Raw genomic sequence first — 20593 nt, 5'->3', positions numbered from 1 at the left:
TGCATTTTTCAGCCATATTTTTGTCTATCTGTGGCTGGAATAAAGTCTGTATGCTTCATACAGAGAGACTGAACTCATAAGACTGATCTCTGTTTCATCCAGAATCCATTAATGCAATCAGCAGAGACAGTATTCTCTTGAGATCAGAGGAAGATTCAGAGCCAGTGCTCTTCTCTTTTTCTCTCAGCTAGATTGTGGAGTCCAGCACTGGGTCGTGGTCACCGTGACTTCGGCCAGCCTGTTCCACAACCCTCACCTCATCTCCCCAGAGCCGCTATTGGTGACCTTGGGCTTAACCGGCTCCGTGCAGATCGCAGAAGAGCCAGAAGAATGCTAAAACATTTGGACAGAGCTCCAGGCTGAAACAAAACAGCGTGTGGAAAGAGAAACAGTCACGGAGCGTGATTTTCATGAGGTTTATCACCTTAGTGAAGGAATCTCCTGAAGCATTTCCAAGTCTGTCCGGTTCATTCAGTACCTCCAAAGAATGCAAAAAACTGTTCATGTGTTTGATAACGGGAGGTATATTAATGCAGAGTGCAAGATAGTTGCACTATTATAGTAAATTTAAAAATGCTATCAAGTAAAAATAACATAAAAAGCATTAAATCATGTCAGTAACGGGTTTCCACAAAAGGTACAGCTCATGAAAACACTCTGTACTCTATTAAGACAAGTCAATCATGTTAATCTTTTATCTTGCAATTTTTCAGTTGAAGTGAGCAGTATGTACTTGAGCAGACAAGCCAAGATAAAGGTCAAGTCAGGTGAGAGAAGAATTACAAACTAGCATGAACCACAGAACGACCTCAACTATAACACACAGCCATGAGAGTTATTAAACAGAATGAATAATAATGCACAGTGCTAGCTGCTTGCAAGGTGGTTACTTACATTATGACATCAAAAGAGCTCACCCTCAAATGCCTATGATATCCTGATCTCTAGGTGTGCTTCAGGTACCTCCTTCAGTTTAAGTCTATGAGATTTGTTTTCATTGTTTTTCAATTTAACCATTTAATTCTCGGCCAGAGAGCCATAGATCATGAAAAATAAATAGAAAGTGTGATTTCTAGACCTGGAAAAGTCATGCCAGTTAATAAAACCATACAACTCCATGGGTATATAAAAAACAAATACACTAAAATAAAACTAATATAAAAATGTGATTTCTAGACTTGGAAAAGTTACATAAAATAAATTAAGCTTCAGAACTCATATCTGGGTCAAAGACCAAAAATTAATTTTGGTGTTCACAACAAATACAGTTTACAAAAGTGATTTTGTATACACAGAAAGCATATTACATGCAAGTTAATTGTCTATTTTTATGTTTCAAAAAAAAAATTGTGATAATAACACGTCAAAATATTGGTGAAATGGGCTAATGTTACCTTGGCATTCAGTAAAAATTAAACATATATTCTGACCTGTACTTGAATATTATATATTAATATGTTCATATATTAGAATATATAAAAGAAAATGTGAACATACTACATTTTATTACATTTTAAATGATTAAAAACTTATTGCTGACAAATGGGTAAAAACCCCTTTTGGTCAATGACTCATATACAAAGTGTGATTTCTAGAAATGGAAAGGTTGTGTAAACGTAATAAAACTTTACAACTCCATAAGCACTTTTACAAAGTGTGGTCATGAAAACGAATACATTTAAGGACTGATTCTTACAAGCTGTTAGCATGCGTATTACTAACACACTGGCTGTTTATTAGTACTTATAAAGTGCTTAATGCTGCAAGAACATAATCTAGATCCTTTAATCGACCCCATACATAAACCTAACTACTCCCTTGCTAACTATTAATAAGCAGCAAATTAGTAATTTATTAAGTTGATAGTAAGAACTGGTCCCCAAAGTGTAACCATATAACCTTTTAACTCCACAGGCATTTTTATTTTGACTAGATAGTAAAGTTTGTAGACAAACTATAAGTTGCCTTGAAAAAGCCTAGCTAGAAAGTTTGAAATTGTTTTAAAGCTTTAAGTTGGAAGGTTTTCACTGTTAACTTTAACGTTTAAAAGTTTAAAGTAGTTTTAAAGTTTAAAGATCTGAAGACAATATAATTTACCAGCTAGATAGACAGAAACTCCAATATCTAATAGAAATAGTGCTTAAAAATAATATATTTTATATATATGAGCTTTAGAGCCTGTCCTTCAACAAAAAATGACCATATAAGCACCTTATTACGACTTATATTTATGCCTCTAGTCTAATGACTGTATCGCGTTGCGTCTGTCGTCATGAATTGACGCATAACATCATTACCAATCAAAACGCACGTTTATTTAAATGCAATGTGTGGCCGTTTTACACCGATCTCACAGTAATTCCTACATATTTTACTAGGTGGCTTATTCGTTCGAATGACCACACCTAACCCCACCCCTAAACCTAACCCTCACAGAAATCATGCTAAATTATGATTTATTGAGTATATACATTTTCATGCACATCCGTTCCCTGGGATCGAACCCATGATAGCATGATTACATATCAAGGTATAACGCAATTATCTACCAACTGAGCTACACGAAACACAAACCTGAGTGCAAATAAAAGAGTACAAAACATTAATATGAAAACAACCTTTTGCCGATAGGGGCGCACTTGTAGTATACGCTCTGATGGGTCGTATTTCAGGGATTTGGACAAACGACCTATACAAGCGTACTGGTTGGAGGACAGGTTGGAGCTTTAGCAACAGAGATGCACGTCTTTGAAAGCCAAGTGCATATTTCATGATTTATCTAAATGCTCCTGGCCCAAACGCTGAGCTCAGTGTTGCTAATGAAGTGTTGAAGAAGTGCAGCTGTGTGGCACAGCGCTGACACACAGCCTCCTCGTCCTTCATCGTGACATGTCTTCCTTCAAGCCGAGCTGCTCTCAGACCCTTGGATTTGTTTCCAGACATGTTTCCTAACAAATGACTGGAGGCCGGAGCAGATAAGCTGTGTGCGGTGAAAACATCAGCCTTTTGAAGGAGAGGAGGAGGAGGAGGTCCAGGACCCATCTGCTGCAGATAAGGGCCGTCCTGTTCGTCAGCACCCAGGATAACCAGGACAGGACGACGAGACGCACATCCATCTGAGCCATGTATCGACACCCTATCACCTCAACACTATCTTCTGTGCTCTTCCTTCCCTTTAAACTGAACAAACTCCGCACAGTCACCAAAACATCTGGGGCTGTGACCCATGGCTGAGATCTGATGTCCTCGTAAACAAGTTCACATATTCAACCTGGTAGTCAACATCAGAGCCAAAACTACGAAAGACACACTCTATATATATATATATAGAGAGAGAGAGAGAGAGAGAGAGTAATAATATTAAATAGTAATGCTGGGGTTCTTGTCCTCTAAATAGTGAATTCATATTTAGTTATTTGTTATTTAACAGGTTTTAGTAAACTTCATATTAACATTTTTAATTTAGTGAATCTTTATTTGTTATTTTATTTTATTTTACTTAAGTTTTAGTATGTAAAATGACATTTCAAACAAGTATTCTGTTAATAATATTAGTAAACCTATTAAAAAAATCTAATTCTAGGTTGAGAGACTGTGGCATATTTGTTATTTAAATAAGTGAATAATTAATGTAACAAATGTAATAAATAATTTGTCACACATGCAGTGAACATAGCTAACTAAAAGGTGAAAATAGACATTTTACTAAATACTTTTTCTAAAACACTGAAATAGTCAAAAAAAAAATCTAATAAACATAGACATGTTATATGCTCATTATTTATATATTGTTGTTGTTTTACTACTAAAAGTAAACAATTTTTAATAAAGTATAACATCCAGTAGAACCGTTTCTGTCCAGTGCTGCACATAATTTATTTTTCTGTTGGTGCAGCTTTATCTTCTACAGTAAAATCTGCCATGTGGAGAAAAAAACAGGGTGACAAAATGTAAGAAAACAAAGGTCCAAACAAAGATATATTAGCTGATGTGAAGGGCTTTGGAGGGGAGCAGCCCACCTCCCGAGAAACCATCAATGCACATGAAAGCAAGAGGTCAGCAACCTTTGACATCTCCATTCAGAGGGGGGAGGGGACGTGATCTTTTGTAAAATTAGCTACATTGATCCAATTGTGTGATATTGTCGAATCCAGGCCCAGACTGTGTGGCAGACACTTCTCTGAAATTTGTCATTTCAGAGCTAAATAACGACACTAGTGAGAAAGAACATTATGAAAACTTGGCTCTTTTTAACTCAATCAACATCCCAGCTCTCATTCCCTCTGTCATTTTTACACACGGGAGGGAAAGACAATGCAAAGAAGAGTTTCATGCATTCTTTCCCTGTCGTTAAAGAAGAGGACAGGTTAAAAGTTTACAAGCGGCCAGGCAGAAGACAGCCGGGTCTCCGCTGCAACAGGACAGGGGTCACCGCTGATCTCAAAATGAGCATGCAGTTATAAGCAGAGGATGCTTTTCAATCTCATATTGAACATTGAAGTTTATGACAGAAAAAAAAAAAAAAAATGAGTGAGAAAGGTCATAGAGGGCTTTGAGTGTCACGGACAGATGGGCAGATGCACCAAGAACATTTTACGACAGATATGAAAGGTCAAGGAATGGTCAGTTTGTACAGTCTTCACATAATATTGTGTTACACAGGTTAAAAACTGAATATATTTACATCAGAAAAGTTTTGAGATTTATTGTCACTAAGTATGTTCAAAGCAATTAAAATGAGAGCTTCTATAAATAATATTTGTAATTAGGCATTTAAAACAAACAAATAAAAAACTTGGTTTAGTATGTTTTAATCTATTATACTGAATATGAATAATGTCTGCGAAATTCTGAGAAAACTCTTTTATGTTCCTGTGGCTCAGTGGTAGAGCTTTGTGTTAGCAGCGCAAAAGGTTGTGGGTTCAATTCCCAGGGAACACACATACTAGTATAAACAAATGTGTAGCCTGAATGCACTCTAAGTCATGGATTAAAGCATCTGCTAAATACATAAATGTGTAAGCAACCTAAATACAGTAGACTACATTCATAAATGACTGTGGAAAAAATTTAAGATCTTCTCGATGTTGGTAAGCAGCCAAATTTGCTATCCCTAGGAAACACATTTTAAATATTTGTATCTCAGGAGATTCCTGTACTCTTTAGGGGAGAAGATTGTTTGGAAGGGTTAAGAGTTTAATACATATTCTTTCAAAATATAAAAAAATGGGTCACACTTACTCTTAGGATCCAATTTAACTACGACTTTTGCTTTAATAAACTCATAATTAGTTAGTAAGATATTATTACGTTTACGTATTGGGTAGGATTAGGGATGTAGAATATGATCATGCAGAAGATGTGTTTTATAAGCATATGTTATTAATATGCATGATAATAAATTAAAAATTAAATTAAATTAATGCATTTAGCAGACGCTTTTATCCAAAGCGACTTACAGTGCATTCAGGCTATCAATTTTGACCTATAAATAAATAAAATAATAAGCAACTAATAGTGAGAATTGGTCTTCATACTAAAGTGCCGGGAAAAAAGGTAATGTAAATCACAAATGAATACTGTTAAGAAAACAAGACGTTAACCAAATTATTATTAATTTAAGAATAGAACAAAAAAAAAAAAACTGTTTTCCAGTTCACATTATTATTTAAAAGACAATTTTGTCAAAAATGTATTAACCCTCATGTCATTACAAACATGACTTTTTTGAACATTCCTGTCCCTTTAATTCTGACTTGGAGGTTAGTACAGAAATATCCAGATTTTGACTGTTTTTTTGTAAAATGATGACATCATAACGGGGATAATGTACAATCTGTGTCGTACTAGCGTCCTCTGTCCCGTTCACCCTAATAACTGGATGTGCACCGTCCCTCACCTATCCTCCCATTGTTAAATGTGGTTTGTGTTTGAGGCTGACGCCGGTAATTTTTAACAGAGCTCGAACGAGCAGGACTTATTCAGAGTGAACAGCATGTCCGGAAAGGTTCATATAAACACACAATCACTCAAATGGACTTCCAAACACACTGCCTGCCAAGAAAAAACCACAATGACATTTACACCCTCTCACTTTGGAAACCTAGAAGCAATTTCTTGGTTAATAATAAACACTCCGAAAAAAAATCTGCGTCAGCTGACAGAATCATGATGAAAAATGGCATTTAATAAAAGCAGTTCAGTGAACCCGTGGAGTATCTCAAATAACTTTTAATACAGATCAGTTCCCTTCTCCTGCTCTCAGCCGAACACTGAAGCTGTTCCTCTGTCCTTCACCTGGAAACCATAGCCACAAGAAGACCAAGCGGCATTTATTTGTGCTCGCTGAGATCTGCTATCATTTACAATGGTCTCGATGCTGCGTTTTTATGTCCCAAATGTATATTTCAAGACAGTTTCAGGTTTTTGAAATGTATAAACCTGGTCCCTGATCTGCTCAATCCAGCAGTGCTAGCAAACTTTCAGAAGCCACTAGCCACTGTAGGGCTCAATGTGGCTATTTCCATCCTGGATGAAGTGAAATCCACTGGAACAGGCTGCTTAAATAAGACCAAGACGTCTGTCTAGAGAAAGAAGCACCTGCTGCCTGAGTCGTGGTCAATCTATTCCAAGAGTTTCAAACAACAGGAGGGATTTTAACAGCTAGATGAGCATCTCTTTATATTGCCATCTGCACACGTCACTAGTGGCCAACAGATACACAGAGGACCACAGCAAAATAAGCTCTTAAAATTAACTCTTTTAAGTGCATTCATTTCTACACAAAGATTTTTTTTTTATGTCTCTGAAAGAAGTGTCTTATGCGGCTGCATTGATTAATAATATTGTGAATATTGTATGTGTGGATATATGTTAAAGTGTGTTTATCCCTGTGATGCACAGCTGTATTTTCAGCATCATTTCTCCAGTCTCACATGATCTTCAGAAATCACTCTGATATGATGATTTGATGCTAAAGAAACATTTCCTAATATTGTTTAATTTTTATTTATTTTTTTGCACAATCCATGACGCATTTATTTGAAAGAGAAATCTTGGTCAAACTTTATTTTAGGGTACAATTCTCACTATTAACTAACCATTAAATATGACTTTTTTCTTAATTAACTCCATATTTGCTGCTTATTAATAGTTTATAAGGTAGTTGTTAAGTTTAGGGTATTGGGTAGGATTATGGATGTCATGCATTATATGTACTTTATACGCACTAATAAACAGCCAATATGTTAATAATAGACATGCTAATAAGCAGCTAGTTATTAGTGTGAACTGGACCCTATACTAAAGTGTTATTGAAATCTTTTGTAACATTATAAATGTTTATCACTGTAAATCAATTTATTGCATCCATGGTGATTCAAAGTAACAATAAACAAATAAAAAAGCTTAATGACCACAAACTTATGAATAGTAGTTTTTACTGGAAAACATATGGTTATTGATAGACCGATATACAGTATTTTGCTTGCATTAAAGATCACAATTTAGGGGGAGGGGGTTGCATTTCAGTTTGGACTAAATAACATAGGCTGAACATAATAATAATATTTAACAACTAAAAAAACTAAGCTCCATGCATTTAGCATCACCTGATTAACTGCCTGAAAAGTGATATTATAAATCAACACCAGGAAGAAATAAGAGCAACAGCATCTATCATTTTAACGCTCATTTAAGAAACTTAATTGCATGCTGATTCTGCTCTTCTCTGTTCAGTCATTGATCATGGCGTTACGCAGATCAATACTGGACACTGAGAGCCAGCCTCTCTCGACTTTATTGATATCCATTGCAGTTTATATTAGATTTCCTTCCAAAGCCCTTCTGTTATGACAGAAAGAAGTTCAGCACACACATGGCCATGTCAAAACACACCAAGAGCAATGACACGTGACACGACCGAGGAGAAAAGAGAGGAAGGAAGGAAGGAAAGATCTTGTAAAACAGTTACCGTGGTAACAGGAAAACTAAAAATAAGAAATCAATCAACAATGAAGTGTCTAAGTCACATTGAGCGGCGTTATCTGTGTGGGAGATGTCAAGCAGCTTTCAGCAGGACCTTTGTGTGCTCCCTGCAGGTTTCTGGCCCACAGAGACAAAGGGTTTCATGTATAACCCTGGACACGAGCTTTAGAGCAAGGACTCGCTGGCAGTCAACAAACAGCAAACAATCCTGGGCTCTCCTTTCAATCACTCCTTTGGAAACATGGGTGAGCCAAATGTTGAATTCAAACTCGGGATAAAAGGGCTTCAGGAAGAGCAGTGTCGTCTCAAAAGCTGAGGGCCAAATGGAAGTGAGAAAGCTGGATTGCTAGAAGCTTTTACTTTGATATGCATGTGTATGAAGATTATGTCTTGGAGTCTTATTAAAGAACAATAAGACAGCTCTATGCAGAGTATTCAGCTTCCAAAGATATCCTCAGCTATTTTTTTACATGATGCTTTAAATAACGGAAGACCTACAGTATGTGAAAATAGTTAGCGCTGGACTTAATAGTGTTTTGAACATCGATTGAACATCGATGATTGAGTGAACTGATTCAAAACCCAGATTCAAGGCAATAATATAAGTGTGTATAGGTCATATTAAATTAAATTTATGCATTTAGCAGACACTTTTATCCAAAGCAAATTACAGCGCATGCATTCAGGATATACATTTTTACTTATCACGTGTTCCCAGGGAATCGAACCCACAACCTTGTGCTTGATAACGCAATGCTCTACCACTTGAGCTACAGGAACACCATATTATAAATACTGAGAACTGATTTGGAAAACTTTACTAGAATTATACTAGATACTTAATAAATCATTCATTTTGTGTTACTGATCTTACTTTGAACAAATGATCCATTTGTGGGTGTTTAATTATTATTTATTCTTTTACCTATTTTTTATAAAAAACAAAAAACAAACTTGATTTTCTGGTGAAATGTCAAACTTTCTCGCTCCTTTTAGTAAACAATGACTGATATAACTAAGATCCCACCCAACATTTGGTGTTTCTTACTTTTGAGGAAAAAAAAAAACTAAATTTCAAGTAAGTCAGAATAATTGCATATAAACTGATACTGAGGCCTAAAAACATCAAGACTAGCTCAGCAGCTGCCAAACAAAAGCTGAACCAGAACCTTGACTCCTGGAAAGCAGCACTGTTTCTGTAACATCTCCTCCTTCTCTTTAAATAAAAGGGAAGCCAGTCAGTCGAAACCTCTTTCATGAGAGAGACAGAAGCAGAAAGAGATGTCTCCTCACACACTACGTGAAGACTGGCCGATGGCGGCAATGTAACAGAGGCTATTCTTATCTCCTCCAGATTAACTTCCAATTGTTTTGGGCAAACAAAGGCAGCATCTTAGGAAACCACCCCCTAAAGGTCCAGATGGTCACCGTCCAAGACCCCTGACCTGAAGGCTCCGCCAGGGGACACAACAGCACATGCCTCCAGCACCAAAAGGCCACCCAGCAAACCTCGTCTTTTCAGCCAATCAAACAAGGACTCACACTTTTTCATAAGCTCTAAGCTCGTGCTGATAAAGTGGCAGCTTAGCCAGTTGGTCTGGCTTTCTAATCACCCCAGTGGTAAATTAGAAGCAGGAGGAACCAGATTGAATTACCACTAAAGCCTGATTGCATTGAGAGTGTAGAACTTAATACCAGACCAATGCCATCATGATTAAAACCTGACCTCACTTGAGCCTCGGTTCCTCTCATGACTCAGAGAGGCCTGCCTAAAGAAGCCTGCACGCTGGCCATTGTAAAGGACTGGTCTTTATTAAGCTGTTTGGGAATTAATCATATGAATTTGAATTTCGAGCACATTTTTGTAAAGTAGCTTTTAAAATAATTTGACTGAATGTGGCTTCAGTAAAGAAACCTATAAAGCAGTCACTTGTGCTTAAAGTGAACATTTGCTTTCTTTAACGTTCTAGTCATCATAAACGTTTGACTTCTTCTTCTCCAGAACACAGAAGAAGAAAGAAAGTGCTACACGTGCTCAACGACATGAACACAACTTGGACATTTTTCAACCAGCTTTCTATTGTGACATGTGTCGGTAGCATATGTCTTTCTCCATGTTGCCTACTAGATTTATCTGCTAGGGGAAAAAAATCTGTCAGATGATACAATCATAAAAAACAAAAAATATAGTTTCCACAAAAATATTCTTCATGAAATACTGACTGAAGTAATGATGTTGAATATTCAGCTTTGCATCAGGAATAAAGCACTAAATTTAAATAACAATTTAAATAAAATTTAAATAAAATAAATTAATAAAGAATTCATTTTATAAATACAATTAATAATTTTTTTTAACATTAATATGGAAATCAGTTATTTTAAATTGTAGCAGTACTTCACAATATTAGTTTTTTACTGTGTTTTTGATAAAAATTAATAGGTTATAATAAATTACTTTTTTCAAAAACATACAAAACTAATTTAAAAAAGAAAAAATCATACAGATTTTTACACTGATCTGATTGTGAACTATAAAAATGCTTATCAGTATCTGTTCGATGTAATCATTCTTTAAGCTGTAATAACTTGCTTTTTGACTGCCGTCAACACTTCATCACTTGTGATATCTTGTTTTTATCCTCATCTTCTTTACTCTAGAATTTCACATTTGGATACACATGTTGTTCATGAAGACGTCACCAAAAGTTACTTTTATTTTATCGTATTGCATCAGCTAGGTCATCTTTATTTTTTTCATTCACCTTGACTTTATTAAGAAGACCAAAGTCAACTGCATGAATGCACCAACAGCTGACAGTTTGGCCTTTTTTTCTGAGGTGTACTTTCAGCTTCATTACCAAATGCATGTTTGGGAGTCCAGCTTTCTCATAGCTGGCTTTTTACTTAGGCTCCGAAGTGTCTGTGACCTCTACGGCCACTGAGCAGAAATGTTCAGGGGGTGGGAAAGACTAAGGACACAGGAATGTGACCAAAACATTGCCTTTAAACCTTCTGGTCACGGGACCTCGAAGGACATCAGATGAATGTCCAGTTTAGATGGGAATGTGGTCAAGATAGACTGGTTTATAGGTGCTGCACCAGGAATGCATCCTAGGATTCCCTGAGGACCACTGACACTTTAAAACCTCTAGAAGATATAATTCAGTTCATGACTTAGACACACACAGTATGCTCAGTCCGATCAAACTCAAAACTGGATCCAGTCTAATTCTGAATCTAGTGATAAAGGATTTAATAGAAAGACCATTATCAGTGTTGCGTTGCAAACCTCAAATAAGACAACATATCAAACGTGAAAGAAGTACTGGTGTAATATGATATATTTATTCCAAATCTATTTTAAACAATATATACTAATTCTTCTATAATAATCATTTTGCTTATAATTAGTTTTATGGCCTTATATTAAATAGCGCAAATACATGAAGTAGGCTAATTGGAAAAAAGCTAAAAGGTGATTAACAATTGTCAGTTTAATTTTATGAAAAGGTGACCAGTCACAATAAAATACTCAAATTTCACAAATTTTTGTGGGAATCTGGTATAAGATCCATTCTGGTTTCCTAAAGAACCTTTCTATGTTAGCAGGTCTTTTTTTTTCTTTATAGAGTGAAAAATATTTTAATAATATTAAGAATGTTTTTCCACTATATGACCCTTTTTGTGTAATGGGGAAGTTCAATGAATGTTAAAGGTTCTTCGTGGAAACATCGATGCTAATAGTCAACCTTTATTTTTGAGAATATGATGTTCACCAAGAATAAAATCACCAAAAATCTTGGTGTTAAAAAAAAAATTATGTAAATTTTTGACAGCTATGTCAAGCTGATTCTTTAGTTTCACAGCTTTCAACAGTCTTAAATAATACGGTAAGTAATTACAGACAAAAACAAAAAAAATCTTAATCCATTCCTCGTCTTGGAATGATTTGTTTTGTTATTATTAAAAAAATCCTTACTGACAGGATTGATGCAGGATTTTTAAGCGCAAATGTAAGACCTCTTGAAATCATAATTAAGACTTCCTTGTACAATTTAAGATTTTTTTAGGATCTTACATTCAATTCAAGTAATTTTAAGACATTTAAGACTTTTTATGGACCCATTGGAACCCTGATTGAATCTCACCCATGGCCTGTACAGTATATATAGTTAATATGCCTATTATTATCATACCCACATATTAATGACAGCTGCTGTATTTATAAACACATCAAATGTCCTGAAAACAGGCTAGTATCACATGATGATGATTTACGTTTTTGGGTTTATTTTTGACTGTTTATTTTGTACAGCAACTTTATGACCCCCAGTTTGGTTTAATTTGAAACATTACTCCAAAACACAAGATCGTTTTATAAACTGTGCATTATTTCACTCACATTAAGATTATTTCATTGAGAAAGCATACAGGTTTAACAACATTAATAGTATTTGAGGAACGGTTGCGTTAGTTTGTACTAATATTTATCTTTTCAAATTGTGAGCATCTGTAGGCTACAGTAAGTGTTTTCAGAAAGACATGATGCTGATCAAGTTAGACATATCAAGCTTCATTGCACTTTAGTAAACCGAGCTCAGAAAGAAGAGTCGAGCTGTCAATCCACAGCAGCAGCATAAGAATGAACCGAACTCAATTAGTTTGGCATCAATCCTGACGCAAACTTGACCTAACATGTATCACGCACGGGGATATTAAATACAGTTTTTGAATATGTGGTAACTTACCGATTTCTCTGAGCAGATGCGCGGTTTCTTCTCTCTCCGCTTCGCTTCAGCGCATTTCTCTTCAGCTCGGCTCGCGCGCTGCTGACTGCCTGTCGTTCGGAGCTCGTGACGTCACCAGCACTGACTGTATGTTCTGTCACGTCACGTAGGGCTTCCATTTGTGTTTTAGTGTGCACACCTGCCAAAAACATCCAGTCCGTGAAATACACAGGAACAAACTGTTTATTCGTGAACGAAGCTTTACTTGGAAATGCTTTCAAATTGTCAAGGAACCTATGTTTTAGTTCAGTAATTTCACTTTAATAGCAATGAAAAGAACCTATATATATATATATATATATATATATATATATATATATATATATATATATATATATATATATATATATATATATATATATATTTAAAATACAGTAATGTATTCATAACTATCAAATATATTATATAAATCGGCATACTAAAACAAAATGTTGAGTAAATATTATAAAATATATAATGAAAATAGTGGTCACTGGTGTTGCCGTTTGACGAAAATATGTTATTTTGAAATAAAATCACACTGATGACATCACTTGACTTCCCATGTTAAGACCACGGATTCCTTTCAGTTCTCATTTAACTCACAATTTCATTTTAAGCGTTTAGTTGACGTCACTGGTACGACCTATTTATTGTTAGGGAATTGTAAAATTAAATATATAGCCTAATAAAAATTAGAGAGTATATAATTGACAGCAGCATTTTGTAAACTGCATTTTTTCATGAAAATTGTCACCGGTGTTACCTTCCTCATGGGTAATAACACCAGTGAAGATCAGTTTATCAGGTCTCATGTATGTCACTGGTGATTCATTGTGTCACTGCAGTTACTTTGTTACCGTACTGCTTTTTTTTTTTTCAAATTAAATAAATAAAACTTAATCTCCTTATTTCTTGCATTTTCATTATTCTTCTGTAACTCTGCCTACATGTGCTGAAAAAAAATATTTAATAAGATATTTTTTATATTGATAAAGAAGGTAACATCAGTGACAAAAAAAAGGTACATGTGGTCTTGAAATAATTGCTCAAAAAAGATGTCATTTACAGGTATTAATAAGTAAGTCGCTTTGGATAAAAGCGTCTACTAAATGCATACATGTAAATGTAAATAAATTTTAAGACATTTTTCCATACAAAAGGTGGATGTTTCTGTAGAATGACCCATATATATCTCTCATTAGGTGGCACTTCACTTAAGATTGTTCATACAGACGGGAATACAGCGCTCTCTGCTGGAAGTTTAGATCAAAGTGTAACTGCTTTCAGAAACTGTATGAACTATTAAAAGGTATTTACTTTAATTATATGATTTTAGTAAGAAATATGTTTAATTTCCGTGTCATCCAGAAAATACATAATTAATAGGCCTAATAGTCTATTTAATTTTACTCTGTATTTCAATTGCACATACAAGAGACTCTAAAAGATACTTTTTCTCCCGATCTAACACATGAACAATCTCTCATCATTATATGACACAGTTTCACTGATGATCCACTACTAAACCCAAACCCAGGATAGAGAGAATGTAGTCTGGATTCTGTGGATGAGGCTCATTGTGTCAAGAGACGCTGTAGAAGGATCTGGAGGACACAGAGATTTTAGTCATTATGTTATTTTGCATGAATGAATATTTAAAATGTAAATATACAGGTATTCTGTGAGGGATATATTAAGGGATGGGGTTGAGGTTAAAGGATAGAAAATAGCATTACCTCATTATATAATGTATTATGTCTATAGAAAGTCCTCATTATGATAGGTGTACCAGCATGCATGTGTGTGTGTGTGTGTGTGTGTGTGTGTGTGTGTGCTCTTGTTTTTGTGTCATATCCGGACACAACTCTGTATAATGACATGGGTATGACACAGGTATTACAAGGAGAGGGTGACTTATGAGAACATAACCCATGTCCCCATTTTTCAAAACGCTTATAAATCATACAGAATTAGGTTTTTTGAGAAAGTAAAAATGCACAAAGTTTCCTGTGAGGGTTAGGGTTGGGGTAGGGCCATAGAATATACAGTTTGTACAGTATAAAAACCATTACACCTATGAGATATACACACTTTTCACAACAACAACAAAAAAACTTGTGTGTGTTTGCTTTAATGCATTACACTGAAGGAACTGTGCTTGGGTTCATTAGTGGAAGTTGTTTCTGTGCATGTTACTACACTGTAAAAAAAAAATTTTTTGAAACATTTGGCAAACTGACAATTAAATATTGACTCAACAAATTGCTTTCAAATAATTATCCCCAAACAAAAAGATGCATTGGGGTAATTTTAGCTTATGGTCCAAAGGTAAAATTAAAAATATATATTCTCTGAACATATTAAATTGTGTTCAGCCAATTAATCAAGTAAAAGTGAAATATCTGTGTTTGCTGAACAAGCCTTGCGGAGAAAAAAACGCACCTGAGAGAAACCGTTGGTAATGGTATAACTTAGTGGATTCAAATATATCTGCGCGGGAGAGATGAGGAGACTGAGGAGTCGATGCTGAAGTACGACGACAGAAGTTCAGACATCATTTCCAAACAGATTTTTCTTCATTTAAGTTATGGTGAGTACTGAAATATGAATTTATTAAGTCTTGTTTACGTCAAACCAAGTGCAGGTCTCAATGTTTCAGCATAAAACCGTAAAACATGGGCATTAATGTTACACTACCGCGGCCATTACACTAACATTGGGTAAGGTTAAACGCATTAACGACTCTCCGAATGTTTTACTTGAGGACATAGTATATTGTAATGTCTGAAAAATGACAGACAAGGAAGCTTTATTTCCGAACTTTTAATCAGAACGAAGACAGTCTGTGAGATGAACACTGTCCCGGCCCTCCGATATATGCTCCGAACTTACTTTGTTAACCCCATCACTGCCGGTGCAAAACAAACAGCAATTTCACAACTATGAAGAGTCTGTGTGTCTACAATATTTTCCTTAGCCTACATAACATTGTATTTTGCAAAATAACATTGAATTCACGCCTTGGTTTGATAGCCTTTTATAAAATAATTTAGTCCAATACTAATATCTCATTTACTATTTATTGAACTAAATAATTTTATCAAACTATATTGTGATTATGATAAATGTATGAGACACTAGCTATTAGTAATATGTTTCTGTTATAACTTTTTTTTTTCTCTCAATGTAGCCAAACATCCTAGGTCTGACTCAACGGAACGACTAATGTTACGACTTTCACAGTGAGTATTTAAAAGTTTTTATTGCATATTTGTTCATACCATATTCGTGTCAAATACCCTTAGCTCTTGTGATATTTCAATTGTGTTAAATTGCTTTATTGAGAGCCGCCATGAGATGCTTCTAAAATTTGTGACACTGTAATTCAGGCTACATAATTTACAAAGTGGTTGGCCAATTTGTGTTACACCCGTTTGACACATACTCCGTCTGCAGTGCTTATGTGCGTGTTGCAATACATGTATGGCAAGCTATAAAGCTCAGAATTAGTAATGTTAATTAAATCACTATTTATTAATAGCAATCTGTTAAATAATAATTAAATACTGTTGGGTTTCTCACACAAACCGATCATTTCTTGTCAGACATCAATGTGTCAGTGACAGTATTTATATCACATTTTACCTCAAATCAGCCGTCCCCACACCATCACTTCTGGTAAGTGAGGTCAAATTACACGATATGGCATAGAGATACGCACGAAAGATCACTTGTGCAGCTTGCATCCCATTGAGATACGCCATATTGTGCACATGACTTTGGAACAGAGTAGAGTTATAAATTATATTCAAATTAAATGCATATGTGGTGAAATTACTAGATTTATTAGAAATGAGATATATTTTAAATTAAAACTTACAACAGCCGATTCTCATCTTTTCTTTTGTTTTAAAATCTTTTTTACAAGAAATCCTCCAAGAAAGGATGAGTGCTAACCATTGTGTCACTTTTTTTTTTACCAAAATGCCAGGTATAGTGTCGTTTTCCTTGCTTTATCCAAGGAAAAAAGCCATGTGCTGACTTTGAAACAGAGTAGACTTTAAATTATGTGCATCTGTGGTGAAATTACTAGATTTTCATGTCAATACATGTTTATTTTAATGCGAACAATGTGCTGTCACTTTAATTTAGTGGGTCCAGCACAGCAAAAAATAGACTTAATGCAGAAATGCCGCACTGCTGCAGACATACCGCACCTGGAACACACTGCCGGACCGCATCCGCTTGCAGTCTGAAAGCTCTAACCGGTTAACATACTCACTGCAAATGGAGTATGTGTGAAATGGGCATTAGTCTGGGAACCCCTCCCTCAGAAAATTTCTACAAACTTGAACAAATTTTATTTTATATAATTGTACATCTAATTAATTTATTCTAAAGATTTCTAACTCTTTTTTTCTATATATATATATATATATATATATATATATATATGTAACAGAAATTGCTCAATATTACTCTGGGTCTTTTGCCCTTTCAGCAGTGTGGACTTGACTATCACCAGCATGCTGGTCACACAGTCCACAGTTGGCTATATTTTCCAGTTGCTGTACAGACTTTCTGACAACTTTTCCCCATTTAGCTCTATCTTTAGAAAGCCTTTTTTTTTTTTTTTGCAAAAGTATCATCTTTCAGCTTTTTCATTTATTTATTTTGCAGGTTTAAAGGAAGTCCATGCAGTGCTGCTTCTGCAAGTTTTCATCACCTCACCAAGACCTAATTTTCAAGCACTACAGAACTTGCAATTGGTCAGTTAATGCAACTTCCTTTCCATGTTTACACCTAGAATGTGTTTGCATTTTCAAGACAATTGGAGATTTAAAAACATTTGTGGAGGGTACATCCAAAGACTGGCAACAAGGGGAATACCACATTTTCTTGTGATTTTAGGGAAATCTGCTCTCAATCAACATTTCTTCACCATTTAAGAGGACATCTTAAAAACCACAAGAGGGTTCATTGTCCATTTTGAAATTGTAATTTTGTAGCAACAGTTACCGTACATTCACAGCTCATAAGAACAGGAAGCACAAATCCCATGGATTAAATGAATTAAACATTAAATGGATTAAATTCTGGACATCAATGATGCGAGTCCATCTTCTTCCTTAGGATGTGCATAAATAAAATATGTTATATTGTTAGTGCAGTTTCATAAATGTAGTACCTAAATACCAAAATGTCAGTGAAATTTCTCTAAACACTGATAATACATGTTTTTAAAATAATTGTGTAAAAAATAAAGTGGTTTTGTTAATGTAAGATCTAAGGTCTAATGAGTTTTGTGTATCTTGGAATCCTGAATTGAAATGCATGATTTTTATCTACTAAGGTCTACTGTGCAGAAATGTTCAATGTATTTACCATTTAAGGTATTTTCACAATACTGTTGTAGATTTGATCAAATGTATTAAATAAAATGTGGCAGTATGGCTTGAGTGTTTAATGTATATATATTTTTTTCTTTTGGGGCAACGGGGAATAAACAATACAGTGAAGTTGCTTTACTAATATAAATTTACCAAAATATATTTTTAGTTTAGGTAAAACTAAAAAGGAATGCTACTACAATTTAAAATGTTTAATTGGGCCAATAACATGGGTTGGTAACCTAATTTCGTTTCAATTGTTTTAACGAATTATTTCTAATTTAGCCAATGTTAACAGACTATTGCTACAATTGATAAAATTACATTTACAGAATTTCACTTGGGCCAATTGAAAATTTTAGATGTGACCAGTCACTAGAAAATTTTGAGTTGGGAAGATTATAATTTTTTTACAGTGTATCGGAAAAACCACCAGATATAATTACTACAGTTTCCAAATAAAATGTGTCATTTTACCTCTGTTAGAGATCCTTTCTGTTTATTTACAGAAAGAGAGCACATCATGAAAGGCGAGAAAAGGATGGACAATGATGCTGCATGAGTCTGTAGATTCAGGAGGTGCAGCGGTGTACTGGAACATCAACAGAAAACTGAAACAAAACCATCAAAAACTGAAAAAAAATGTAAAACTAAGAAATGACTAACTATCCCTGCTGTCTTGTGTTTCAGGTCTCTGTTACAGTACCTGCAGGAAATGGAGATGATCATCTGTGTGTAAAAGCTGCTTCAGTTCAGCATTTCTACTCATCAGTTCATCAATCTCCTGTTCCAGTTGCAACAAGAGTCCTTCAGCTGGACTCACTGCAGCCTCGTCCTGAGCTCTGGTCAGCTGTATCACCTGAGACCGGCTAACATCTCTCGTCTAATGGGGTCCATCAGATTGTGTTTCCTGACTCTTGTTGGTTAAGATGAGCTTGAAAGTAAGAGTTCAGACACTCCACACATAGTTCTTCCCAGTACATACAACACACTCCACATCTCCAGTGTGGCGATACTTTAGTTTCAGTCTCCCCGTGAGTTAATAAGTAATAATGCTTGGTTTCGTGTTTAGTGTTTGACCCCCATGCTCATGACATGGCAAGGACTCATGGAGGCAGAAACTGGCAGGACCACTTAAAGAAGTTGGTATGACTGTCTCTAGGGATGCTGCAATAGTCTCAGCTGCCTCAGGGGTCATCATGCCCAAATCTGGGATGGCTGCAGCAAGATGAAACATGGGACTGTTCTTTCTCCTCTGTTGCCAGTCCACCAATGTCTGGGAGGACGGAAGGTGGAAGGTAAGTACAGTCACTTTGGGAGAACTCTGTATATAGTGGAGATTCAGATTCCCCACAATCTGGGCATGGATGTTTTGGATAGCTTGAACGGTTTTGCCGTGGTGATTTTTTTAAATAACAGTAAAAAGGCAATCATTAATTGTCCTTTATTTTTAAATTGCAGCTTCCAAACACTTCAAAACATTGTTATCATACAGATAACAAGTCATTCTGAGGAAATATGCATAGTTTCACGACTTTACAACACTGTTTGGATAACAGAAAATTAAAAAACTGTCTGTTTGAGAATATGTGCTGAGACTTCCATTGTCTGAGAGAAATAGCGCCTCTACAGGTGCAATTCCTGGACTGAAAGGGAGGAGTCTCCCTTAGTTTCACTTTTAAATCGGTTGAAAATACAAGTAAATACTTAGATTTAATCAGGCGGCAAGGAAGTCGACCGGAAGTTGAAGTCGGCCGGGTGCCGCCATCTTGTAGCAGAACTTCACTTGCGTTAGCATCCCATTGACTCCCATTCATTTTGGCGTCACTTTGACAGCTAATAACTTTACATCTGAGGCGTTTAAAGACTCCGTTTGCCCATTATTTATTTCTAAAGATACACGACAATGTATAAAGAGCTCCATTACCTTCTATGTTACATTATGGCCCCGTATAAACAGTTTTTGTTAAAAATAGGCTAACGATTGCGTCATAACCACTGACTCTCTATCACATTACCGTACAGACAGGAGGAGAAGCTCGCAGGCAATTAACTTAATATGGCATACTGGCGTTACATTTTAAAATACTATACAAAATAATTAATCAGAATACTTACTCCTGCTCACTCACGACACATAACTTCCCGTCTCTGCAAGATTAACGATGGCAGTTTGCAAGCACAGCTACTAGAAGATTTACATCTGTCAGACAGGTTGCTGACATCGTCAAGCTTCGTTTGAGTCTGCGCGTCAGAAACGGAAGTGCTAAAAAACGCTAAAAAAGGGCTTCACTTGTCTCAATTGAGTTCCAATGGGGTCGCTGTGTCCATTTCTTTTACTGTCTATGGATTTAATTCACACTGACAAGCTAAACCAACATATCTGATTATTACCGGGTCAGGGCTCATTAATAATCGATGTCTGGACAGAGATAAGTGAGAAAG

The 20593-nt window shown here is 35.5% G+C and overlaps 1 protein-coding gene and 1 long non-coding RNA gene across 2 annotated transcripts in view; one reads left to right on the top strand and one right to left on the bottom strand.

Moving 5' to 3' along the window:
• Positions 1-12835, bottom strand: part of LOC127950965 (GREB1-like protein) — a 52170-nt gene extending 39335 nt beyond the window's left edge. The window contains exon 1 of the mRNA XM_052548439.1: positions 12738-12835. The gene's annotated coding sequence lies outside the window, so the exon portion shown is untranslated. The remainder of the gene's footprint in view (positions 1-12737) is intronic.
• Positions 12836-15000: 2165 nt separating this feature from the next.
• On the top strand, positions 15001-18560 carry LOC127950979 (uncharacterized). Its single transcript, XR_008152565.1, has 3 exons — positions 15001-15348; positions 15949-16000; positions 17439-18560. It is a non-coding gene; the product is annotated as an uncharacterized LOC127950979 (long non-coding RNA).
• Positions 18561-20593: the final 2033 nt, after the last annotated feature.

The sequence above is a fragment of the Carassius gibelio genome, chromosome B2 (assembly GCF_023724105.1).
Source record: "Carassius gibelio isolate Cgi1373 ecotype wild population from Czech Republic chromosome B2, carGib1.2-hapl.c, whole genome shotgun sequence".
Lineage (NCBI taxonomy): Eukaryota > Metazoa > Chordata > Actinopteri > Cypriniformes > Cyprinidae > Carassius > Carassius gibelio.
Note: the sequence above shows the minus strand (reverse complement) of the source record. Positions and strands in the feature narration are given on the sequence as shown.